Below are 6962 nucleotides of genomic sequence, written 5' to 3' on the forward strand. Positions count from 1 at the left end.
TTCAGTTAGCTTCTCCCTTGTCCTGATGTCCTCATAACAAAAAACAGACAAACAAACAAACAAATAACCCCCCCCCCAAAATTCCATATTTTACAGGAGGAGCAAGAGAAAGAAATATTTTAATTTTTAAAGAATGCGCCATCTCTTATTGAATCCTAAAATGAAGAAAAAAGTAATTCTAATTAAAATCAGCTGAGTTACTGAAAATAATGAATTTTTTTTGTTTGCCTTGTTTTTCATTAACAGTTCCCTCAAACTATGAATCGTTGTGCAGCTCAGGAGGATCTGGTCAGTGCTCAGTGAGCCCACTTTCTGCTCCCTGTAACAGGTAGCCTGGCAGCTTGGTCAAGGATGACCATCAGAAAGAAGCTACAATTCTCACAATCATGCAAGAAGGACAAGGAGCTGGTGACATATTATAGGACAGAGGACAGCAGCCAAGGACAACAGGCAATGGTCAACACGAGGGAAGTTTGAAAGGAAAGGATGCAGCAGTGGGTAGAAGTCTCAGAAGAATTTAGGACCCTTAAGCAGATCCTTTGCAGGTAACACTAATTAATGCTTAATGTCCAGTATAATTTATTTGTTATGGTTTCCTTTATCGCTTAACAGTTTTAAAGCATTTAATTAGTTGTTTGCTACATCATTAGACTTCACGTCAAATGACCACCCACAGAAATTAAATATGAGCTTCATGTTTACACTTCTGATGCATTAGTAGAAGCGGTGTCACTACAAAGCATGATCTCTTTGCAATGATTACAGGTCCTTCAAAAGATAGTTTGAAGTCTCAAAACCTTTGCCAGATACCTTCAGGAGATAAAAGATGAGTTTTAAAAATAGGCGCAAAGCTAATTAAGAGTTAAGTGCTGTGGGAGTAAAAGGTCAGTTCTGTCTTCCAAAGTTCAATAGCAGTACGCACATGGCTGGTTATTGTGTCTCTAGATCATATGGGTAACCTCAGTCAGTCTGAAGATTAAAACAGGGGTCCAGTATGGCCAGGTGCCAAGTTTTGTCTGTGCAGAATGTGTCCTGCACAGACACATGATCCCTGTGTCTGTGAGTGAGCAATGAGCAGAAGTCCCCTAGGACTGGGTGGCTGCTGCCGCAGCAGCACATGAGGGCTGCTGCTTAGCGAGCTTTGCAACTGCTTGGGTGGGAAAAGAGAAGGCCCAAAATGGGTCACTGGTGAGAACCAGCCACATTTTTGGAGACCAGTACTAAAGTGAGTGAGAGTATTCACTGTGGGCATAAAATAGCACATAAAAGGCACAAAGATAAAATGCAGTAGAGTGTGCAAAACAACACATATGGTTGTTAAGCCTTGGTACCTTTAAAGATGACTGCAAACTCAGTTTTGAAGACAAGGGAGCTTTTTGCAGCTCTGTTTTTCACATGGATTTTACATAAGACATGTCTAAGCTTTATGTTAGTAATATTTAGCACAGAGAATATTCAATGTTTACCTGTATGAGCAAATTGTATTTTCTGAAAGCAATCTTTTATACAGGATTATAAAAATATATCCTGTGTTACAAGATACAGGATTAACATTGACCACATTTTAAGGCAAATTTGTTTAAGTCCTCATGTTTTTATTTTCTTCTTGTTCAGGTTGCCTCCTGAATTACAGATTAGGTAGAAAATAAAAGATACCAGGAAAATAGTCCTCTCCAAAGCTTTATTCTTCTTTTTTTGCAGAGGTATTGAAAGGATTCTGCAAAGGCCCTGTCAAGTTCCCAATATATTGCACATAAGTCAATTAATAAATCTTTGTGTCCCCTCTGTTGCTTCTTCATGAACTCTCTGGTGCTTCTCAGGCAGTGGGAAAGGTGACAGTAAGTTCAGTTTAATAAAGTCTACATCTCTTCTCTTTGCTTCACCCTAAGGAAATTGAAAAACATCTATCTTTCAGACATGTGTCCTGGTTCCATTTCCTGTTGTCGTAGGATCTGCAGTGAGCATTTTCTATGTGAGTAATTCTCTCTTTTTGAATACTTTTGTTTTTAACATTACTGCTGTTACTATTCATTGTATTATCTCATTGCTGTTTCCAGTAAATTGTTCTTATCTCAACTCATGACTTTCACCTTTTATGTCCCCAGCTCTCCTCTCTGGCCACATGTGATGGGGTGGGAATTGAAGAGGGGGCAGGGGGAGGGAGAGAGTAGAAGTTTGGTTTGGAAAATCTCAGTAGGAGAACTGAATTGGCAAGTACCATTCCTAAATTATGACACTTTGCAAAGAAAAACATTATTTTTAAAGGTATTTAAACTGTATTTAAAAATTCCTAGGAAAGTCACATTTTTTAGAATGCCTATGGAACAGTTACTGTATAGGATTAACTACAGACCAGTCAGACATGAACTGTTAACCTGAGTTTTATATTTCCTCTTAACCTTGACTGGGTTCCTTTGTAATTCATCAGTGATTAAATTTATTTCATATTTGCATAAAATTAGTACAAGATCCAAAACTATTTCTACTTTGCCTTTCTTTGTAATTTTTGAAATACAAAATATTTTTAATCTTGGTTATTTGTAAATGATTAAAAAAAAATTAGCATCACCTGGCAAGTTGACTGTGAAAAGTCAAGTGTTCAATAAAGTGTTTAACTAATCCAAGATAAACTAGTCAGGCTGCAATAAAGTTTTCAAATGCCCACAGAAAAGGGGAGAAAAACTCTGAGATACAATCAAAACAGTTGAGTTTTTTTGAAAGTTCACTGAAAATTAGTGGTCCTACATGTACCATATATACTAATGCTTTTCTTCTCTTGCCCTCAAGTATGTCTCTGCAAACCCCATGAAATCCATGCACTGTGACACTTGTCCTTGCATCACTAATCATGTCATCAGCAACACTGATGAGAATAGTCAGCAATTTCCCTCAAAGTCTGGATGGTTACATTGAGTTCGTTGAGGTGAGATTTTGGGCAGCTTGGACATTTCCTCTCTCCCTCAAATGCATTTCAACAATGTAAACAGCAGGTATAGTGTTGGCTGTGAATGTGCACTTCAGGGATGTCCGGCAGTAATTATAGGCATTATAGGCAGTCAACTTTATAATTTGCCTCTCGATAATTTAATTTCATCTTCCCAACTATGTTCTTTGCCATATCATTTTTCTTTCCATCTTTTATCAATGTTACAGATTGCACACCGCAGGGCTCTTACCTGGGGGTGGCTAAATCCCATGGTGCTTGTGCATGTGGTTCACATAGTTCACATAGTTCTTTCAGTGGTTCACATAGTGCTTGTGCTGTTCCTTCAGTATATAGCTCTGTCAAAACCAGTTGTTCACTCATCAAATCACATCTGTCTGCAACCCCTACTTCTTCTTTGGGGGGTCGTTAAATGCCTTGGTGATGGTAACCTTTGAGGGCTGGGCACACCTGAGCATTAAAGAGATCTTCTGTGGTGCCAGCTGAATAGCCTGTGCAGCTCAATGCATTCCTAAACTCATCAAAACACCTGAAAATGGCCTGCTGTTTTAAAACAGGAATCTGTCTCTTGAGCTCTGGCCTTTCAGTTGTATGGGCACTAGCACAGTGTTCGAAAACAGAAATGTACATTAAATATGTAACTATGGACCACATGCATTTGTAGTAAATATAAACAGTATCAGGGACTTGAATTCTGAGCTGAAACTCATCCTAATTATTATCTGATCACATCAAAGACATGTAAACACAGACTGTCATTTCTCCTTGACCATATGTTCAAGTGTTTGCATGTAGCATCCTGCCCTGCTTTCATATGCCCATCTCAATATCTCTGAGTTTGTGTTGGTGCTCATATTTGTGGTGGCATTCTCAAATCCTCCACCCCTTTTCCATCTCCAGCTATTCTTCCCCTGTTGTCTGCAGTCCCTGTGAACTGTCTGTGGACATACCATCCATAGCATCTCCCAAGCAGGTGCTTGGTGATACAAAGGTGAGTTTGGCAATTTCAGCATGGCTGGATCATCTGACCTGCTCTCCAAGCAGAATTACCACTACTGTCCCATCACAGTTCATGCTGTTCAGCAAGGGTCTCTATTGCATGCATTATGTAAGAACGTTTCCCAGCTGAGCGCTTTCCAGTGAAATAAGATGTATTGTATAATCATAGCTAAATAATTCTAAATGTCTACTTTTCTGGGGGATATTTCATAATGAGTAAAAAAAATGTACTTGATGAAACATGAGAAACATGTACAATGGTAATTTAAAACAAAACAGAGACTTTCTTCTGTGTGATTTATCACCCAAGACTTTTGTCTAGACTTTTTTACAGCGGAAACTCAAAACATTTATTATTTGAACCAGTAAAATTCTTGGTTTAGTACATTAATGATTTCCAGGCAAATTAAATATTCAAAGCAAACTCTGTGAAGTATAGCTTAAAATGTCTGAAGCTAAGATTTAAAAAGAGAGACCTTATCTGTGAGATGTCTGTGTGGGGGTATGTGTGTGTGCATGTGCAAGCCTGCCAGTGCAAATGATTCAGGCTCATTTAGGAATGTGCAAAATATTAAGAACAAAGAAAGGGCTGAGGAAAGATTTGTCAGTAATGATAAAATCAGAGGGACATGTCTTCCTTTATATTTCGTGAAAGGAAATAATTAAAAATGGCAGGAACTGACCTCCAGCTTTCAGTCCAAACCTAAAGAATTAGACCTAAAATATCAGCACAAGGAAATGAAATTATAAAGAACTACAGCAGATGTTACAGAGCCTTTTGCAGAGTGCTGAACACTCCCCAGGCAGAGAAAAAGTCACATCAGAAGAAAATGAGATGAGATGGAGAGAAAGTAAATCATGTCTTGCAAAGTGGGTCACTGTAGGCTGCTGTGCAAATGTAAGGCAGTAGATAAAAAACATGATAATTTTGATATCTCCTCTTTCTTGGAATCATTTATTTGTTTACTGAAATGAATTTTTGGCTCTTAATTCTTGTGAAATTTTAGTAGCAGAACTGCCTTTTAGTTCTTTTCAGACAAAGCCTTGAAAGGCCTTCTAGCAGAACTTCTTGCCTCAAAGCAATGTACAGCAGTTCTCAAAAGAGGTGTGTTGCCGGTTGTCTTACATCAAAATGGTAGCATAATAAATATTCATTGATAGACTGTTGCAGATCTGAGAATAAAGTGAGAATAAATTCTATTAGTGTTTAAAATGCCAAATTCTTTGTGTTAGTAAAAAAAATTGTTTCCTTTAGATTTATCTTTCTGTTTGCCCTTTGGTTTGTAGCACAATGATGTTGAAGTAGAACAGGTCTAACCTAGGGGTTAAAAGACTGGCAGTGTTCTGTGTTACTTTACTGTATATCCCTGAGTAAGTCATCTAGGCCTTGATTCTAGAAAATGCTTGCCAACAGTCTGAGCCAGAGCTGATATTTTAGAAAAGCAGTAATGCACAGAGAGGATCTTTGCTCTTATGCAGGCAAGCCTCAGAATGTCATCCTCAAGTGATAGCTAGATTTAGGAAGCTTTTTTAACAGGAAAAAACCCCAGTATGTGCACTATGGCAGCGCACAGGCAAGGGAGATTTCTTCCTCTTTGATTGCAGTAATATTATGTGTCCATTTCTTGGTCTTGGCCTTTGTAGGAACCCATGTAGCAGCAAGCAGCTGAGAATTGGCAGGAAGGACTCCTTTGGACAATTCACTGAGGCCAGAAAATCCATGACAGTGTTTTGACGAGCAGTTTGAAATGGTACATATAGTAAGCTGTAAAAGAAAAATGTTAGCTCCAGCAGGATTAAAATAAACTGAGTTTGAGAAGATGGGTGTTCTTAACCTCCTCAGTATTTGTTTCAAGAGCTGGAGCCTTATAGAACTGTATGATTTGGATTACATATATAGTTCCCTTTCCTTAACATTCCTGCATGTCCATCTGTGTTATTCCTGATCTTCAGCACTGTGCTCTGCAGCAGTAGGAGTGCAGGACATGGTGCAGACTCTGCAGGTTTTTATCCTGAAAATCAGTCAGGGATCTTGTGAATCAAAGTATCAGTTAATTGCTTCCTAAGACGGAGGTATTCCCTCAAGCCTAGAAAAATACACCCTTTCGATAAGCTACTTCAAACTGAAATGAAATGTCTTTCAGATGCGATTGTGCCTGTTTTAAAGTCTGGGCCCATGTGGAGGACAGATTCAAGGGGAACAGAGGAAGAACATGAGATGCAGCCCAACGAGAAATCTGCCATGTGGTGTGGGATCTCCTGTTTTTTCTGCAGTACACACATGTATTACAGTATTACTGCGACCTGAGGAGGTCTTCAGGTGAGAGAAGTGGACGAGAATCTTAGTTCATGATCAGAAGGCTGGATTTATTGATATATGATATATAATACATTATAACTATACTAAAAAGAATAAAGAGAGAAGTTGCAGAGGCTGCTAAGCTAAGAATAGCATAGAAAAGAATGAATAACAAAGTTCTGTGTCCAGGGAATCTGTCCCCGAACTTGCTCCTGTGATTGGCCCTTAATTGTAAACATGGAACATGAGCCAATCACAGGGGCACCTGCTACATTTCACAGCAGCCGATAACAATTGTTTACATTCTTCTTCTGGGGCCTCAGCTTCCCAGAAGATGAACAAATCCCAAAGAAAGGATTTCTATGAAAAAATGTATGCGACATTACAGTTTCTTGTTGTCAACTGTAAACCTCTCAGAATGGCTGCCAGCAGGGAAAAACATGATTCTAGATTTGTATTTCCTTGCACTGCCCCTGTTCAGAGATTGTGCACGAGTGGTCAATGAAGAAATGTTGGAGTCCTGAGGCTGTCTCTGTTCTTTCCTCACTCAGTTTGCTGTCTCAGCTGCAAGTCTATTTCAAAGAATCACAGAATATCCTGAGCTGGAATCACAACAACCATCAAGTCCAACTTTTGAGTTTCTTTATGCTAGCAATCTCAGAATGCTTCATGTACTTCTCTATTTACTGATGGATTTCAAGGAAGATGGGGTGAGAGGGT

At 38.9% G+C, this 6962-nt stretch overlaps 1 long non-coding RNA gene across 2 annotated transcripts; it reads left to right on the forward strand.

The window, feature by feature from the left end:
• Positions 1-252: 252 nt before the first annotated feature.
• On the forward strand, positions 253-6590 carry LOC113459176 (uncharacterized). Of its 2 annotated transcripts, XR_012578192.1 has the most exons (4): positions 253-545; positions 1916-1972; positions 3845-3935; positions 6088-6590. It is a non-coding gene; the product is annotated as an uncharacterized LOC113459176 (long non-coding RNA). The 2 variants fall into 2 exon arrangements; XR_003380120.2 differs by lacking the exon at positions 3845-3935.
• The last annotated feature ends 372 nt before the right edge of the window (positions 6591-6962 follow it).

The sequence above is a fragment of the Zonotrichia albicollis genome, chromosome Z (genome assembly GCF_047830755.1).
Source record: "Zonotrichia albicollis isolate bZonAlb1 chromosome Z, bZonAlb1.hap1, whole genome shotgun sequence".
NCBI lineage: Eukaryota > Metazoa > Chordata > Aves > Passeriformes > Passerellidae > Zonotrichia > Zonotrichia albicollis.